The sequence below is a fragment of the Thamnophis sirtalis genome, unplaced genomic scaffold (genome assembly GCF_051295495.1).
Source record: "Thamnophis sirtalis isolate CommonGarterSnake01/CBP01778 unplaced genomic scaffold, rThaSir2_p1.2 scaffold_1, whole genome shotgun sequence".
Classification (NCBI taxonomy): Eukaryota; Metazoa; Chordata; class Lepidosauria; order Squamata; family Natricidae; genus Thamnophis; species Thamnophis sirtalis.
In genome coordinates, this window is record NW_028261381.1 from 124,654,459 (window position 1) to 124,674,921 (window position 20,463).

The following is a 20,463-nucleotide window of genomic DNA, read 5'->3' on the forward strand; positions in this document are numbered from 1 at the left end:
TAACAGAAATTTTGAGTTCAGTTACAGTCATAAGTCAGGGACTACCTGTACTGTAGTAGTAAAATTCCAGTGAATTGAATGGGATTTGCTTCAGGGTAAGCTTGCATAGAACAGGACTGTAAGTATTCTAGAAAAATCAATGTAATCTTTCCCTTAAGCTTCTAGTTTAAATTTAGCTGAAACTAATAGCACTTTACATTTCTCTTTATTTTTCTTACTCCTCTCTTCTTTCATGCCACTTCTGCCTGAGTTGGAAGAAAGAGGTTAAAGGCTTTGCAGGAAGAACAATGTACAGGAAATCCTTGGAACCAAAATCCTTGCACATCAAAAAGGCTTTCAAAGAGTCCCATGATAATAGTGAGTTTGGCCAAGAATACTTTTCTCCATTATTGCTGGACAACAGGTCCTTTGGAAAGTGCATTAAACTGTGGTTCAGGGGAGGAAGGTCATTTTAATTTTTATATTATAATTTAATTTTATAAAGGTATTGTTAATAAATGTATTTTAAAAGTATTTGCCACCATAGCAAAGGTATTGTTTATTTCATAAAATACTTTTTTCATGAGAGTTACCCAGGATCAGATCAAATCCAAACCATTATTACAGCCTTTAGGCCAGACACACTACAATATATTACAAACTTTGTGTTTTATACATTCTTCTTTTTCCTTTTCTGGTATCTCCTTCTCCTCCCCCCCCAAGCAATTGCTAGCCTCCCCTGCTTCTCTCCCCTCCAACTGGACATAGAATTGTGAAACAAATGAAAGGAGGAGGAGGAGGAGTGGGGGGGAGGAGGAGACTATAGAATTCTACAAAAGTAAAAACCAAGAGGAAATTGTTTCTAGTCAATTTGGCAATATTTCATAATAATTATTTTATTCAACCCATTAAAATACTGTACCCTTTCTCCTCACAAAACTATTTTTTTTTGTTTAAGAAACAATCATATTTAAAAATAATATTGAATTCCATAAGGTAGAGTTTTAGAAAGATACTTTATCTTTGGGAATACATATTAGGCACTTTTACATGGAATGGGAAGCGAAGAGTTAAAAGATCCTGTTTTATATTAAAGAAATCTGCTATTGCTTCGTAACAATTTGTTCACTCCTGTTTTCTACTCTCAGCTGCCGTGACAAATAAGTAAAATGACAAAACTGAGCGACTCAATTTCTTTTGAGCTAGGTAGTTCAAAATCCTATTTCCAATGACTCATTGAAATCAACCTTTCATGAATCAGTGAAAAGAAGGACTAGGAGTGACAGTGTTCCAATATTTGATGGGCTGCTACAAAGAAGATTTTCCAAAGCACCAGAAGACAAGACAAAAAACAATAGATGGAAACTAATCAAAGAGACAAGCAATCTAGAACTAAGGAGAATTTTTCTGATAGTGAGAACAATTAACCAATGGAATCGCTTTCCTTCAGAGGTTGTGGATGCTTTATCACTGAAGGTTTTTAAAAAGATATTGAATAGTCATTTGTACAAAATGATATAGGGCCATGATGGCGAACCTATGGCACTCGTGCCACAGGTGGCACACGCGTTGCCCTGTCAGCTGGCCAGTCCATGCGCTCTGGCCAGCTGACTTCGGCCTTATTTTGAAGCCATTTTTTGCCCTCCGGAGGAAGCCTCCAGAGGACAAAAAACTGGCCCTACAGGCAATCCGGAAGTTCAGCAATGTACTTCCGGTTTGTTCATAGGCCCGGTTTTAACCGTCCGGAGCCTTCAGGGAAGCCTCCTGAAGGCCCCTGAAGGCTCCGGAGGATGAAAAACAGCCCTACGAACAAACCAGAAGTCACTTCCGGTTTGCTTGTATGGTCATTTTTTGTCCTCCGGAGCCTTCAAGGAAACCTTCTGAAGGCTCCAGAGGGCTAAAACCAGCCCTACAAGCAAACCGGAAGTCCGTTCCTAGACTTCCGGTTTGCCCATAGGGCCAGTTTTTCACGCTCTGGAGGCTTCAGGGAAGCTTCTGAAGCCTCCAGAGGGCCTCCAGGGGAGGCTATTTTCACTCTCCCCATGCTCCTATAAAGCGTCTGGAGCCTGGGGAGGGCAAAAAAAGCACGCCAAAAATGGGGGGGGGGAGAGTGTTGGTCGTGCACGCATGTGCTCTGGGTTCATGCACATAACATTATGGGTGTGGCAAGCCCACACACGACTCCTCTGCGCTCCCCCCGCTTTTGGCACATGAGCCAAAAAAGGTTCGCCATCACTGATATAGGATCTCCTGCTTGTGCAGGGGTTGGACTAGAAGACCTCTAAGGTCTGTTACTCTATTATTCTTGATTGATTATTAGTTAAACCTTTTAGGAGAGGTAATCCTGCAGTAAATCAGCTTGCTAGTTTGCTTGTGCTAAGTCAGAATTCTGCCTAATTTTATGCAAGCACAGCTATTGAGTTAATGGCTAAACCTACATGACATCCTAAGCCATGATTTGTTTTAACCCCAGTTAGGCAAGCTAAAACAACCTGCATCGCACACAACATTAAGCCACATACTTTTGTATTTGAATGGCTGTATTAACATGTTATGCAAAGATAAACTTCCCCTCAGCCTTCTCTATGGCTTAGCCTTAAATGTTAATCCAGTTTTGATAACATACATGCAATATTTAGGTCTCATCTTCCTTTGCAGTCTCTTTTCTTGCTTTCGTCTTTTTTTTCTCGTTTGCACTTTTTCTTCTCATTTTCTTTTGGGAGGAGAATGGGGTCAGCATTTTTAGGCTGATTGTTATTTCGTGTAGCATCTGCACATTTTGAAGGGAGTGAAAACTGGATGGTGGCACCCAATCAAGGTGAGCCCCATGGAAATAGTCTAACAATTACCTTCAGTAATTCCCAGACTATTTTTTTGACACTAAAATTCTGACAGCTTGCTCTTGTGATAAAGATGTTAACAAGAGAAGAAAATGGCTCTAATTTAATCTATTCTTGCAGGTCATGCTGAAATGAGATGGGGATGACACAAAATTATAATAATAAATACAGACGTAATTTCACAGTTCTTCATAAATGCTGCTCCCTCGTCTTTTCACATGCAAATACGCTAGCCTTTGCTTCGTGACAGTGATTTATGAGGTGCTATCTTGCCCTCCACTTGGGAATTGTATTCTACCTGATCCCATAATTATTTTTATACTACTAAAACAAACCCTTATAGATTACTATTGCAGTGCCAGTCTAGAGATTTTGCACCTCCTCCTCCTCTTTATGCTTTCGAGAGTCTTTACTATGATATTAGCTTCTTAATTGTGACTCAGCTTACACCAGACAAGAAATATAAAATAGGATCAAAGTGCAAAGGGAGACAAAAACAAATCTGTAAGAGCTGAGATTAGCTATTGTTTAATGCAGCATTTGTGTGATGCTAGCTGTTACAGATGGAAACCAGGTTAATTTACAACTGGCAGTGGTGGGTGAAGAATGTATTCAGAAGGAAGAATCTGGAGGTATTAAGTGTTTCTGTTTTCCTTGACATTTGCATCTTCTTCCTTGGCTATCACTGCCCATATCTAGGCTTTTGTCAAATGGAGATTTATGAGAATCAGCAAAGTAACTGTGTTACTTTATATTTATATATATTTATATAAATCTAAGTACTGCAATGGCTTTTGTATGCAAGCGGGGTAATAGCTATGGCAGCAAGCAACAATACTTTGGTGTATCTGATGGTACTGAAAAGTGTGGAGCAAGTTGTCATTGTTTTTGCTTTGAGGGTAGATGCTACTGGTGATAACCCATATCTGTTGCAACATCTTATTTCTAAATCAGTAGTCCCCACTTAATAACCAGAATTGAGACTAACAACTCTGTTGCTAAATGATGCAGTCATTAAGCAAACCTCACATGACTGTGACTTGCAATTGTACTGCCGGTTCCTCTGTTAACTTTGTTTGTCAGAACCCAGCTGTGAAGCACAGAAATGATGATCACATGACTTTAGGCCACGGCAATGCCTGCTGGCTGCAGGGCACCTCACTCTCAATCATATGACCTCAGGGACACTGCAATGGATATAAACGAAAGGACTGGAAAGTTATTTTTTCAGCACTGTCATAACTTTAAACAGTTGCTAAACAGGACAGTCATCAAGGACAATCTTTACCTCTATTTTCTTCAACATGAGAAGGTCATTCAGCTGTTTTAGCTGTTTGAGTCAAACCCACTTCTCAAATTAAGGTTGCTTAATCAGTCAATCAAAACAATAACCCAACAGGGTCCAGAAACCATTGAAACTCTTCCTATAGCTTGTATTATTTTGTGGCATTACAGTTTTTATTTTTGCAAATGGAAGCTTCTTGGATGAGAAGTGAAACGTCTTCAAAGAAAAATCAGAAAGTCCAGTTGCCTCTCATCTTTGGGACAATCATGGTCTGCATGACTGAGAATCTCCACAGGCATTCATAAATAGACCTCCACTGATTTTTAAAACAGCAACAACTACAGTTTAAAATACATTTATACTTCAAGAATTGGAACTGTTAAAGTGTTATGTTGCCAAATTGTCACTTTACTTTTATTGTGGAATATTTTATTTTTCTATTAGAATTGTGGAAACATCTGTTCCCTGTATATCAGAGTAACATGAGAAACTCCAAATAACAAATGAATTCTATTTCAGTTTAGTGACTCCATGCATCTGATGAAGTGAAATGTAGGTCATTAGTCTTAAAAGATGCTACTAAATTCCTGATTTTTGGTTACCATAGATTCATGCATGGCTCTTTCTATAATATCTCTGAATTACATAGAAATTTCACTAAACCCATGTTTCTCTGTTTCTGTTTCTAGATTTGAACATGAGAAAGAGGTGCTCCAACTGGTGTCTTTCAAGTGATTTGGGAATTCTCACACATTGTAGAATAAAAAGAGAACAATACTAAAGGAGATTCTACCTGGCCAATGAAGAATTAGAATGTGGGTTGCCTATGATAGAAAAATTGAGAATCATTGCTGTAGGTCTGTGGCCCCAATCTATAACACAAGTTTACCTTCAGTTCTAGCTGCCTTGTTACTCATCAGATTCTCTGCTCCATCTAGCATAATTGGCTAGATTATGATTTTAATATGGGCAGCTGGCATATGCCAAAGCAACATGCTAACCCCACTTTTTTTTTTTGCCCAAGAATATACCCATGGGACCTTAGGAAATAGGGTTAAGATATAGAAGAATCTTGACAGACTTGAACATTGGAGGCAGTGGTGGGTTTCAGTTTCAACCATACTGATGGGTGGAAACCAATCAAGGAGAGAAGCAACTTAGAACTAAGGAGAAATTTCCTGACAGTTAGAACAATTAATCAGTGGAACAACTTGCCCTCAGAAGCTGTGAATGCTCCAACACTGGACGTTTTTAAGAAGATGTTGGACAACCATTTGTCTGTGGTGGTGTAGGGTTTCCTGCCTAAGCAGGGGGTTGGACTAGAAAACCTCCACAGTCCTTCCAACTCTGTTATTCTATTCTAAATAGAAGAAAATAAAAATGGTGGGGGAATGCAGCTTTGTGTGCCCCTTGGACAACCTAAGTTAGGAATAGACATTCTGATGTTTCAAGAAGACTACAAGGGAAGCAGAATCAATCCCATTTTCTTCTCATTTGGTAGTTGAATATTTTGGTAGAGAAACTGCCTGTATAGCAGCAACTTTCTTAATGAGCAAACCATTTGGCCATTTTGTGTGAGCTTCATGGGGATCTTCACCATGCATTCTACTTTTTGAAGTGTTCCCAAGAATCCATCTTGTCATAGGCCTTCCATTGGAGATGCCATCTTTCATGGACAAGAGTGGTTGGGATATGCTGGGTATAAGCCAAATGAATCATAAACCAGCATATTTTCCTATAATCTTGATTATCTGCATGTTAGGTAGGGAGAGTGAAAAAGCTGTGACTAACTAGGATAAAAATGTGAGGCATCTGTTGTCTCAGGTGACCTCAAACAATCTTACAAAATTCATGTATTCAGAATGAAAAGTTTTACAAGTGACCCATGACACTAAAGAGTATTATGGAAAATGTTTGTGAACTATATATGAATAGCTGAGTTATTAGAGAAAAATAGGGGCATTAAATGAACCATTTGATAACTCGAAAGGAGCTACATTAATAGTAAGCATAAATGGTAAAGCTAGTTTCAGCAGCTTCTTTATAAACGCAACAACAAAGGGTCTTTTCTGTGCCACTAAAATGGAAGGAAATTACTTCTGGATTCAGAACAAGCTAATGCCAAGGTGACATTACTGTATCAACTGTTGAGTCTTCTAATGGAAATTAACCGAACAGCTTTATCATAGTAAGTAGATATGGGTTAGGAGTTCTTCCCTCTTGCAAAATTCACTAGTTAATTTTTAGGTCCTAAGATCCTTCTTTATAGACTAGCTATTTTTCATATAAAGAATGAATTTATCATTAGGAGATCAGGTTTTGTATTTAATGTCAACAGAATAGAATTCTATAACGTTCTGAGTTACTGTCTCTCTCCCCACAACTAAGAGTTAGCAAAATATGAATCATTAAACACACTATGATACCTAAATGGTTCTACAATTAATCTACCTCCTTAAGGCTGTTTTGTTCGCTGTTCCCCAGATGGCTGCTAATATTTAATAGATTTTCACTGACTATCTGTGTAAAAGGATGTTTATGGCCAAGGTCTAATTTATGAACACAAGTACCATTATTTATCCTTACTCTCATTATGGCACAAAAGGCTTATCTTGACCTTTTAAAGTAACACAATTTGTAGATGCATATAGAAAATTACAAAGAAATGCAATCCATTTCTCTAATAATATGACTACTGAAGTTAATAGCTGCTTCAGCCATCACGGAACTAAAGCATAAGTTAAGTGCAGTTTTTAAATATTTCTGTAACAAAGCCTGAAACATAAAATAGGGGATTATAATAAGAAAGAGTTTAACTTTGTAAAAAGCAGTAGATGTATTTAATATCTTCCTGCAGAGAGCAATTATGGTTGTAACAAATATTTCAGATTCTGTATTATGGAAGTATCTTTATTAATCCAATTTAGAGTACATAAATGAGTGTAGTATTGTCTAGAACTCTTGTTTCATTATGTCTGTTAGATAAATCAGAACACAAACCCAAACTCTGGCTTAATATGTTGATGACACTTTCGTGATTCGGCCACATGGGAAAGAAAAACTGGACAACTTCCTCACAGATCTCAACAGCCTACACCCCAAAATACAATTCACTATGGAAATAGAAGCAAACAAACAACTTCCCTTTCTGGACATCCTAATCTACAAAAAACCCAATGGCTGCCTAGGACACACCATCTATCGGAAAAAAAACCATACACCAACTGCTACTTAAACGCACAATCCCATCACCACCCTGCACAGATCAACCCTCATCTCCAGAACCAAATACCTAGCTGACGAAGACCACCTGAAAACTGAATTACACACTCTCACAAACGTATTAATCTCCAACGGATTCCAAAGAAAAACAATTATCAACCTAATGCAAAGGGAGACTCCCCCCCCAAAACCAAGACATAGAATAGGACAACGGCATCGCCTTCCTCCCTTACATCAAAGGCACCATAGATAAAATCAGCAAAATTCTCCACAAACACAATATCAAGACAGCCTTCAACACTGACCAAAAAATAGCCAACATCTTAAGAAACCCCAAAGACAAAATCCAGCTAGAAAACCAAGGAGTCTACGAAATACCCTGCAATATCTGCCCTGCAACATACATAGGACAAACAAACAGGAGAATAAATGCACACATTGCAGATCACAAGAACTCGGTAAGAAAAAAGAAAAAACTTCCTCCCTTTTCCAGCACCTTAAAGCTACAGGGCATGAAATTAATTTTGAAGGAACCAGGTTAATCTCCAAAACTGAACACTTCAACAAGAGAATAATTATGGAAACTATCGAAATAGAGAAACACCCCTACAACATGAATAAATGTGATGATACCTACCAGACATCTGGAAACCAGCCCTAGTCAACAAACAAGCCCCACCCACCACCCAGGCCGTTACAACACAAAACAATGGACACACAGCCAGCACTAATCAGCACCAATCTACCAATCATGATACCACCACACAACCAATCATTCCACTTACTGAAACAAAGCCAGCACTCCACATACCCCCACCAAGATTTATAGAAAGACAGCAGCTCCGATCACACTTTAAGACCAAAACCCAGCCTGAAGATGGCGAGTGAGACCACACCAAAATGTTGTCAAGACAATCTCAATCTTACACAGGAAAAGACCCGAAGTGTGTGTGTGTGTGTGTGTGTGTGTGTGTGTGTGTGTGTCTGTGTGTGTCTGTGTGTCTGTGTATTTATACGAAGTCCAAAATGAAGCATGGAGAGAATGAGGTTTAAGCCTTCCCAAAATACAGGAAAGGCATTAAGCAGAAGAAAAATTTAAAAACATCAACCCTATGCCATATACTATAAACATGTGAACTGAGATAGATATGCTAGAAATTTTGAAGTGCAGTCTTTCTTACTAGAACAGTGATTTGGTCGGATCAGACACTGCTTCTCAGACATAAAGGCAAAAGAACGTATTAAACACTTGTGCCTTTGGTACTCCAGTGTACTCCAATGTCTCCAGGGTTGATCATACACCCTCAAAACAAAGTACCGGTAACTATAAGAATTAGAAAATATCAGAGATGAACAAATTCTATGATCCCAGGAACTGTTCTATACTCTTTATGCTCATGGGGCTGAAATAGCTAGTTTAATAAAATTGGTGTCATAATAATGCTTAGCTTCAGATACAAATCTGTAGAGATAGATAACAAGTATTCCATACAAAAATGGTAAAATTATAAAATATGTAGTTTTTAAAACTTGAAAAAGTTGTAACAATCACATTATTAAATCAATACACGGAAGAAATACTTATGCAGTGGAAAGGACATTCTGTTCTGTTCTCTTGAGTAGCTTGAAAAGAAGGCAACCTTTTTAATGATATACCCTTGACAAAAAGAGTGAATCTTCCAATTTTAGACAAGCTGTCCATGAATCAATGTGGAGATTTTCTCAAACAGCTTCTTTTTGATGCTATTGTTGTTTAATAGATTTAAATGATTTAAGATTTAATAGTTTGTTTAAAAGACCTAAATAGCTGCCCATCTTAAGCAACTTTGACCCATAACAACTATAAAACCAATAAATGAAACAATGATAAAAACAGTAGAAAAGAATAAACAAAAATCCTGCACTGTAGTTGTTCATGGACAAATGGACCAAGATTTGTAGCCTATATATTCTATTATGTTATTAAAGCTGCTGAGCCTGACAAATTAAGTAGGATTGTAGGTTGCACCAAAAGAAAATATCCTGAATACGTTTTAGTGTCTTCAAAACATCTATGAGGCATGATGGAAGTACATTCATATGCATTTTAGAGTTAGAATCAGATAATCATATTTTCTTAATTTGCCATTGAAAGTAAAATCCTTCCAACAGATATTGTATTGCATGTTATTTCAATTTGATAGAATTTAAAGTATTATTTATTTTCATTTATTAATTCCATTCATATAATGAACCTCCTAATAACAGGTTCCGACAGGTAAACCTTGATTTACCATAGTTCATTTAGTGACTGTTTTATGTTATAATAGCACTGAAAAAAGACACCATTTTTCACACTTATGAATGCTGCAACATCCCCATGATCACCTAATCAACATTTGGACACTTGGCAACTGACTCATATTTATGATTCATATTTATAGCCCTTTAATATAAAACCAATACTTTGCCAAGCAGTGAATCATAAAACCTGCCTCCTGCACGAAGGTCTTCAAGGTGGAGAGCAGAGGATGCTGGTTCTCCATTAAGTGAAAATTAAAGGTGATTTGCATAATAATTCAAATTATAAATCTGTATATCAACAACACTAAAATTTTCTGTTTGGGTGTGTCATCGTTGGGATTTTTCTTGACTTTGTGAACTGCTGAATTTACATGCAAAACATGTAAATGTAACAAATATATTTTATGGGTTAATCTTGAATTTGAAGGCAGAATTCTAAAATTGATGCTGAGCCTTTGTCCATGACAAAATATCTGTGTGTGAAAAAGAGTTGTAATTCATTAGAGCTGCACCAAGAAATACCCAGCTACATTAAGTCTTATTTTGAACCCCCAAAGACAAACAATTTAGGAGGAAATTGTAGTAATTAGGTCTGAATTAAAGAGAAATAAATAGTTGAATTAAAATGGCAAAATTATCTGATATAAGAGGTAGGTCTAAATACTGTTCCCCCTACTCTAGGTGAGAATAGGTAAGGAGATGATGAATCTTTCCGCTTAGCTAGACAAAATGATGTTGGAGGACTGATTAGTACCATGATGAAGAGGTTAACACCCTGCCTGTTACAACAAGTGTCTATGAAAAGGAGACCTGATCTGAGAACCGGCCATGTCAACCATGAAGTTATTTCAATACATTTCTTCTTTCTAACAAGATGATTAATCCCATTATTATCCTCTCCACAAGTCTATTTTCCATTTAGCTAAGCACTTTCTATAATATACAGCTTACAGAAATAAAACTTTGACTTCTTAATCAAAGATTCAGAAGATTTTTTGCAGTCCTCTTTCCCTCCAATCATAACTGACATGAATATATCAGTTTTGTTTGTCTGTTTCTAAATTATTTTTCCTGGGAAAAGACTGGGAGACTGCTTCTGAAAAATATGCATGAAATATGCATCAAAATATCCTGTTAAATGTACGGTAGATAACATGAATAGTCTCGTACTGATAGTTTAATTTTGATTTCCTACAATAGGACAACTGTAATAGAATTGCAACTTCCCTGGAGGAAAATGTGTTTTATTCAAATTTATACTTGTCCATTGCAGCTTAATGTTCAGTGCATCAAGAGAACTGATTCTATTTATCAATGTGTCTTTCACATATTGTCTTGAGTTAACATACTGGCCTGAATCAAGGGATTGTAGTCTTTAAGTCATAAAAATGCATTCCATAATCAACATATCTGTACTTAGAAATAATAAATTACTATCCAGTGATCGTTTTGTGGTTAGTAGTTGCAATCAGGCTGGAGATGAGGGGGGTGGGTGGAGAAATTGTGTTTTCTAAGGCAATACATTGTAATGAGTATTTGTTGGTAAAGAAAAAAATGCTGGTAGAGAAGCACTATATCCTTTCAAAATCCTTGGAAGAAATTTTTCATTAGCTATCCTGAAATGCTAACATTAGAAAGATGGCATGTTTTAATATTAATGAGATGATGGGAATTACAGGGTTACATTTTTTCAGTGAAGTTTTTCTGAGGTAATTACCTTCTGAGTAGTCAGGTTCATTCGATTTACAATTCAAGCTCTTATAACATTTGGAGCTCAAATAATCCATTGATCAGATCTGGTTCTTAATGAAAGTATTTTTACTCATCTCTCTCTTGAATACATCTATCTTTTCTTTAACAATATATTTACACATCTCTAGCTTGTCCAAAGACTCTTGGTGGACAAAATGCTGCAAAATTGGTACAAACCTATTAATATTACATTGCAGATATGTGATGATATATTGAAAGACCCATCTTAGTTCAGTAAGAAAGGTTATATAAACAAAACTATATAAATTTTGATCTTGACTATTTGTGTATGTTGAGTTCATGGTCAAGCTTTAGAATAGGCAACCTGTTTCCCCTCTTTGGCAAGACTTACGACTCAGAAACGTGGTCAGAAGATTAGTCTTAAATGAAGCCTACAGACCTATTTTCTTCCCATTGCATCCTTTATTAATATAACTTTCTTTTCATTCTCTTGTTATTTGAAGTCAGAAATCTTATTATATAAGTGGAAGCATGCTTGAAAATGCAAAATATTAAACTTACCGTAACTTCAGAATTATATATTCTGAATTATATATTTCATTGTACTCATTGTAAAGTACTTATTTGTCTCATTTCAAATACCGAAATTCAATTTGAATGGGGTCTTTCCCACATGTGGGATCTTGAGCAATTGCCCATTGTCCAAAACCAATCCACTCCATCCAGAATGGTCACTGAAAATTGCAGTCATTGTAGTTGGAGTCCACCTTATTTGAAGAACAATGAAATATCACATATTATCATCAGTGGTGGGTTTCAAAATTTTTTTGAACCTACTCTGTGGGTGTGGCCTCATTTGTGGGAGTGGCTTGCTGGCCATGTGACCTGGTGGGAGTGGCTTGCCGGCCATGTGTTCTCTCTCTCTCTCTCTCTCTCTCTCTCTCTCTGTCTGTCTGTCTCTTTCCTTCCTTTTGTCTCTCTGTCCCTTTTTCCTTTTTTTCTTTCATCTCTCTCTCACTTTTTCTTTCTTTCTTTCTTTCTTTCTTCCTTCCTTCCTTCCTTCCTTCCTTTCTTTCTCTTTCTCTCTCTGTGTGAGTCTGTCTGTCTGTGTGTGTATGTGTGCCAGTGGTGGGTTTCAAAAAATTTTGGAACCTCTTCTGTAGGTGTGCCCCTGCTTTCCGGGTCCACTGGTGGAACCTCTTCTAACCGGTTCGGTAGATTTGACGAACAGGTTCTACCGAACTGGTGCGAACTGGCAGGAACCCACCTCTGCATATTATGTATTGTCCTGATTTTTAAATGATAAATTTAATAAATTATTAATACTTGGTTTTGAAACCAACATATATGAACCATCTGGGCCAGTCTCTGGGCTTCCAATAGAACTATATTCAGGTTACCCATATAAACGGCTGTTTGTGTGCCACAAATTTGTCGCTAGCTTTAGTCTAACTTGTGCATCTCTAAATGAATTCCAAATCAGACATATGTTCTTCTGCATTGCCCTCTATTATAATAGCAGTGGATAGAAAGGAGGCAAATAAAAGCTTAAAGTTCTAATCAAAACTCTAATCAGAAAGATGACAAATGGTGAAGCTTATTAAATTTTCTTTGCTCCGTTGATGAATTTAATAAAGAACTAATCAAAGATCATTAGAAAGCTTTTGTGCTTCGCATGCATTGTAGCTGAATTGCAATCTGAATTTGTGTTTTAGTGGTTACTTAGGATTGGATTGGATGTGTAAATATGAGGAAAAAATAATTTTAAAAATCAGCTATAGATACCAAATGTACATGATGTTTATTGCATTTGCACTTTTCTGCGCTTGTGATTAAAGGATTGATGTTTCATATTTTCTAATGATATTTTATTAAATTGATGTGTGTGTGTCTTAGTACAGCTTTATATGAAAGTTTGTGTCTGTGTAAAGGGAATATTATTTCCAAGTGAATAAAGTCACAAGGTAGGCCACTCATTACTGTGAATGATGTTGAAAGAAGCTTTAAATAAATGGTTGTCTCTTGGAAAGCATCCATTCTTTCTTAGATTTGCAGCTTGCATAGGTTTCTATCTGGGAATATAGCTGAGTGGCTCAGTGGTAGAATGCGTGCTTTCAAAGCCAGCCAAACCTTAGATAGTATAAGGGAATCATCTCAGTGATTTATCAGTAGGGAAATTGCCCCACATCCACCACTGTGGGTATTGGGGGAAAGGAACAAACAATTAGTTGTTTTTAATCCATTATGTTTGTATTTTTCCTGCAAGGGAGAATGAAGTATTCTGGCTTAGTTGCCAAAATAACACAATCCACTTATGCTCCTTGACTGAAGAGAAACTGGTATGTTGCCTCAGAGAACCACATTCCTTGGATCAGCACTATATGTATGCTTTGGTGCCATACATGGAAGACTTGGCAGCTCCAATTAAATATCAGATAAAATGTAGGAGGAGAGGTCTGACTCTTAAGAGTGAGAAATGATGACCTCAATGGGCAAAGCCCTACTCATTCACCTGCAGATCTAACTTCAGGGACATTGAAGAAGCTGAGTCTCTATTACCATTTAGTCCATGCCTTTCTATTGGTACTACCAATTTGTCACCTACGTCTGGGTCTAGGGAAGAAAGAGGACCTTATTTGGGGGACAAAGTATGATGTCCTTCCAGACCTTCACAGTCTGACTTAGAACAACTTGTTGGATGACATCCAGTCTCTCTATCCCTATAGTGATATCCGTCCATCGTGTTCGAAGCGGATCTTGACATCTAACAGATTGTGGGCTGGCCACAATGTGTCTGCAGGTGGCTGGTAAGGCAGTAATGCAATACTGGAATAGACTGATATTACTGTATTTTTTGGAGTATAAGACCCACATTTTTTCCTCAAAAAAGAGGCTGAAAATCTGGGTGCGTCATATGCACCGAATACAGCATTTTTTGCCTCCTGAAGCCCGGCCCCTTCACCAAAATGGCCATGCATACTCTTATGGAAGCTTTCAGAGAGCTCCTGGGGGCTGGGAAGGGCAGAAATGAGCAAAAATATGCCGTTTTTGCCCCCCAGCAGCACTCTAAAAGCCTCCATAAGGCTATGCATGCAATTTTTTTGACAAAAAAGGCCCATTTTTTGCTCATTTTTGCCCCCCCACCTTCCCAGGAGCACTATGCAAGCCGCCCCCCAAGGCTATTCATGCCTTTTTTTGGAAAAGAACTGGGCCCGTATTCATGAAAAATGGGCCATTTTGGGGAGCTTTGCAAAAACATTTTTTCCCCCTTTGGAAAGCTCTTTAACTGATTTATGAGAATTACATTGATCAAGTGCTATCTACTGTATTTCTCTCTCTCTCTCCCTCTACCTACCTACCTTCCTCTCTTTCTCTTTCTCTCTCTCTCTTTCTCTCCCTCTCTATCCCTCTATCTACCTACCTACTTTTTTTAAAAAAAATGCCTCTTCAAAACCTTGGTGCATCTTATACTCTGAAAAATATGGTAAGCAAGAACATGTAACTGCACCATGCAGATGTCATTATGCTATGGCTGCTGTGAGCATGCTTTATCAATTTATTATACTGCAATGACAGAAAAGTTGGTTTCTAATGCAAACAGAGGGTGGCAACTTATAATAGCTCCCTAACTTGTTTCTTTCTTTGTCTTCCTGAAATTCTTTCATTGTACCTGAACTTTCAGTAAAATCTCTAGTTCAGCCTCCTCTAATCTGGTTCCTTTTAGGCTGATTGAACACTTTCATCTTTTTGGTGGTAGATGGTTATGTTCAATTTCTAAAGGTCAAACTGTACATATATTTATTGTGTATTATGTTGGCTTGTGGCCCAAAAAGGAAAGAAAAAAATCCAGAATAGAGAATGTTGATACTGAATCATGGTTTACAAATCACAATTGGTGGTTATACCGAATGTTTTGAACTAAACATAAACAACAAATCACATTCTGATTTATATATGAACCAATTTAATGGAAATTATTTCAGAATTACTCTAAATTTTTCATTATCCAAAATTTCTAGAATATAAATATTGACTGGAGACAGCATTTCAAACATTTTCTGCATCCTGGCTGTATAAAACCCAAAGAACAAAAAGAAATGTCTTGAAATATTGCATGCAGAAAATACAACCCTAGTTTATGCAACAATCTCTAGCATTAAACAGGCCATTTTAGACATGGCATTAGTCAACTAGTACCTCTTCTAGAAATGTCATTATAATTCAAGAGTGAGGAAAATTATAAATTTATATAATTTGCATTATAAATCTTATTTGCCTTGTTAATTGTGTGTTACTGGAATTAAAATCAATAACATCTGGTACACTATAGGTTCTAAGACTGTCTTAGTATGTTTAATGAATGGATTCATTATTATTTTTACGACTCAGTGTTTTTGTGATGTATGTATATTATGTATATATGTATTATGTATGTATGCATGCATGTGTCTTATAAGGTACTAACTATATAAACTTGATATCAAAAAATATTTGCTTGTTTTTGTTTTCCTTTTGCAGTTTTATAGCAAAAGCATATTATTTAGAGTTTTATTTAGAGCAAAGACATCTCTTAAACATACTAAATTTATGAAATTTTGCATTAGATTAGTTTATAATGTGTTTATTAAACATATTGAAAGAGTGGAAAAAATCAGCATACATCCTACTTAAACCCATTTTATAATTTGCTGCATTTGTCTATGAACTTCAGTTCCAGGGTTTCATGTTCCATTGTAGATTGAAGACATCAGAAACTAGTTTGGCTTCTGCTGCCATAGCAGCAATTCTCTAGTTACCGTTCAAGCTGTGGAGAAAGTATGCAAAGCCAACCTTTGAATTCTTATCACTTTTCAAATACACATTTTCATACACAAATCACCCAGCATCTTTCTATCAAAGCTTTCATCTGCTACCTTATCAGTTGTTGACTCACTACAAGAGGCAGAAGGATACACAAAGCGATCTGGTGCAGACTTGGGTTGGAAAAAGCAGGCTCCTGAAAGCCACTTGTCCATAGAGTCAGTAAATATTGACATGATGTGTGGAAAATGCTTCCTTTATATTAGATTCATTACTGAGTTTAGCCAAGAAGAAACATCTCTTTCAAGAAAGTTGCAATTTTGAGGGGAAATGTCTTTTCGTTTTCTCAGTTTCCTACAGGTCAAATTACATATTATTCTTACTTCATTTTTAACTGTATCTTTAACTTTATTTAAATTCATCTTATTTAGGCCTACATGAATGTGGGGAATAGGTTTTAACTTTCAACACAGAACATTATGAGCGGGAAATTATTTCTTTATTGTGTAGCCATGTTCAAATTTCAAGACATATCCAGCATTTGCACACAGTTGGAGTTGAAAGAAGGAAATCCTACTGGTTTAATATCTTTATAAGATTTCAGGTAAGGGTGAAGAACAAAGGGGGCAATTTGATTTTTATCCCAAATGCAGCTATGGAGTAAAAAGGGGGGAAAAAATCCAGAGTGAGAAGTCCTCAGACAAAATGGTATTAGATCTAACAAAAAAATATCTACAAGTACAATATTCCCATTTTCTATTCTGGTACAAATAAGCATGAGGTTGAAATCTCATGACTGATTATAGTAAGTACTTTAAGCCTTGACAATTAGTAACATCTGTGTTCTCCAACAGTGGCTAAGTTACTTGTTATGAAATAATATGTGTAGGTAATTTTCTGTGATGCAAGATTTAAGGTTATTCTACATTCAGGCATTTCATTACATTAAGTTCGAAGTCAATTAAAGGACCTAGATTGAGAATACTAAATACTGTATTTTCCTTTTTGAATATTACTGGATGACCATATATACAAGTATCCATGTATCCAAGATAACTCTTTCTTTAAAAGGCTACCACAGGAATAAAGCAGAGCACAGGTCTTTTCATTTGAACAGTAGACAGAAGCAGTACAGAGGTCACCTGGTAACAATCATATATATTTTCATTTAAATTCTAGTTCATATCCACTGGCTTACCTAAAATGAATATATGGCAATTTTATGGAGATTTGTGCACTACTCTTTTTTTAAATTATATATTGTCTCTTCAGGGAATTGCTGCTGGGGTTCAAAAGGCAAGACACAGAGGGGTCATACCAGAAACCTCAGCTGATGTGATAGTGGTGACAGAACAAGCTCTGCCAAAGGGGAGCTTGGTGGCTAACTCTTGCGCTGCAGTCATCAGGCTCCTGGGGCTGAGGATATTGTGGAGCTGAGGTACTTGATTTTAAAGTGGAAAGGAACGGCAAGATTCTCTCTTCAGGCAGCATCCCCTTTGTGAAGTGGCATTACTGTTGGCTCTAAAAGTAGCATGTTCTCACACAAGAATTAGGCTAAAAGCTGCCATGTTTTATTTATAGACAGGCTCCACTGAATATTTTTCAGTTACAAGAAGAAAATGTCTTCCTTCCTTCTTTCTTTCTTTCTTTCTTTCTTTCTTTCTTTCTTTCTTTCTTTCTTTCCTTCCTTCCTTCCTTCCTATCCCAATCTTTTTTTAAAAAAATTCTTCTTCAAATACTTTGGTGGACATAATTATGCATCGCCAAAGCATTATTTCTTGAAGCACACTATTGCATATTTTTCCTCTCTTCATAGATTTACTATTTTGTTGTTTTTTTTCTGTGGGGTTTTTAAAAAACTGGATGGAATCCAATTTCTGTTTGCTGTCTGATTTGCCAGTGCAATTACTCTGCATTATTGTGCAGAAAATACTGTTGACCATTTATTGGAGGATGTGCCAAATAATTGTTTAAGACACTGATAAATATAGTGCTTTAATATTTTGCTTAGGAACAGTTAAACATCAGGATACTATTATACAAGTGCATAAGCTTTATGTTAAAATGGAGGAGGGAGAGAGGGGAGGAAAAGTATTTTGATACATTCACGGTAAAAGATCCAATTAAAATATCTTATAGTTTAAGAAGGTAGTTCATGGAAGTTTCTGAACTAATTAGATTAGTTTGTGTCCAGTGCTAAAGAAAGCAGATTGCATGAAAGCATGCCGGAGCTCAAAATGAAAAAGAAAAAAGAAAAGAAAAAGCAAGCAATGGCTGCATTTGCTTTGAAAAATTTAAAAGCCAACCATTATTGAATTTGTAGCTGGAAGATCTAATTTAATCCCTTCACAAATATGTAGATGTAATGCTGCTGTGAGCCTTAGCAAATAAGGAACAATGACTTATCTTATCCTGAGGGTTTCCTATATGTAATTCTCAGCAATAATTTAGTCCTTATCGTCCTTTCTGAAGGATTTAAGGAATGATCTTCATTTTGGTTTGTTTGCATTCTCTCTGTCCCTTAAGCAGACCAAGACAAACAGTAGATTAACAGCACTTCCTTTTATAAGGTTTTGATGAGTCCCTTAAATGTGCTGAATGGAAATAAAGAAACCAACCTTTTAAAATATAAACACACACACACACACACACACACACACACACACACACATAATTTGCTTTGAAATTTCCTTCCTTCCCAGCAGTTCATATGGGGGCAACTTGATGTCCTCCCTACTCCAATTTTTTATTTTATTTTATTACAGTATTCTATTTTTGACTGCTTTCCAATAAATTCCATAACAGGACTTTGTCATATTAGGACTCTGAAATACTTTTGTTTTTGGTAATTTTGCTCATGTATTGTAGAGAATCAATATTTTGCTTGCTTTCATTGTTGCATTAATTTTCTGTTTTTATGTTTTCACACATTTGCATCGAATTCTTGCAACCATTTATTCAGAAGTAAGTCCCACGGAATGGATTATATTCTCAGATAAATACAGGTAGGATTGCAGATTTTTAAAAAGATTGATCTTTTATGAACCAAAATTCTACATACTTAAGTTTCTATAAAGAAACTTTCTGCTGTTTTGAACTATAGAAATAAATTTCATATAAACTGAAAGTGTATATAAAGATTCACATCAGAGGTAGGTTTCTGCCAGTTCGACCCAGATTGTCCAACTGGTAGTGGCGGCAGTGGGATGTTCCGCCCACCTGCCCAGATGTTTCCGCACATGTGCATGGGCACACGAGCAAACTGGTAGTAAAAAAAAATGGAAACCTACCACTGATTCATATGAAGGTATAACATATAGGGACAGATAAAAGTTGCAGTTTTCACTGGAAACACATAATTTACAAGTGGTATTGTAGAATATGAATCTATCCAAGTCAATGTCCTTACTTGCAGTGTTTGAAATGTACTATTTACACCATCCATTTCTGCAGTCTTTCAAACATACAAAAATGGCATGTTTATGTTACCATGGTTTGTTCAGCAAAGGTGTCTGGCCGATTATACCTAAACTATACACCTGCCAATTGTCTTTCCCAAATTGCTTTGATTAAACAGCGTTCACCATACAGTAAAGACTGTTTTCTCCTAGGCAAATAGGAGTAAGAAACTCTTATTAGCATTCACATCCTCTGCTATAAAAAATCAGGAAATAATGTATCAACTGGATCATATTTTACAGAATATATATTGCTGAGCATAGTTGATTCCTATCCAAGATCTTCCATGCTATAATTGATATATTTACAGGTAATCCTCAACTTACAACCTTTCATTTAGTGACTGCTTGAAGTTACAACAGCAGTAAAAAAAAGTGACTTATGACCGTTTTTCACATTTACAACCGTTGCAGTATCCCCATAGTCACGTGATTTAAATTCAAATACTTGGCAATTGGTTCATACTTATGACCTGTGTTGTGTCCTGGAGTCATTTGCAACCTTCTGACAATGGGGAAGCCAGATTCACTTAAGAACTGTGTTAGTAATTGAAGAACTGCAGTGATTCTCTTAACAAATGTGGTGAAAAAAGTCATAAAATGGGGCAAAACTCACTTAATAAATTTCTGACTTAACAACATACATTTTGGGCTCAATTGTGGTTGTAAGTTGAGGACTATCTGTATGTGCAGCTTTCCCAACAAAGAAGAGTGTTCAAAGTATTTAACAACAATAACAACAAAAAGATACAAATGCAGAATGAGTAATTAAAAAGATAGTGAAAAACATATTTTTAAGCACCATTTTAAAGAAACCCAGCTCAATTAAACAGATCCCAACCAACTAATTAAAATTCAGGAAAGCAACCACCATAGTATCCTT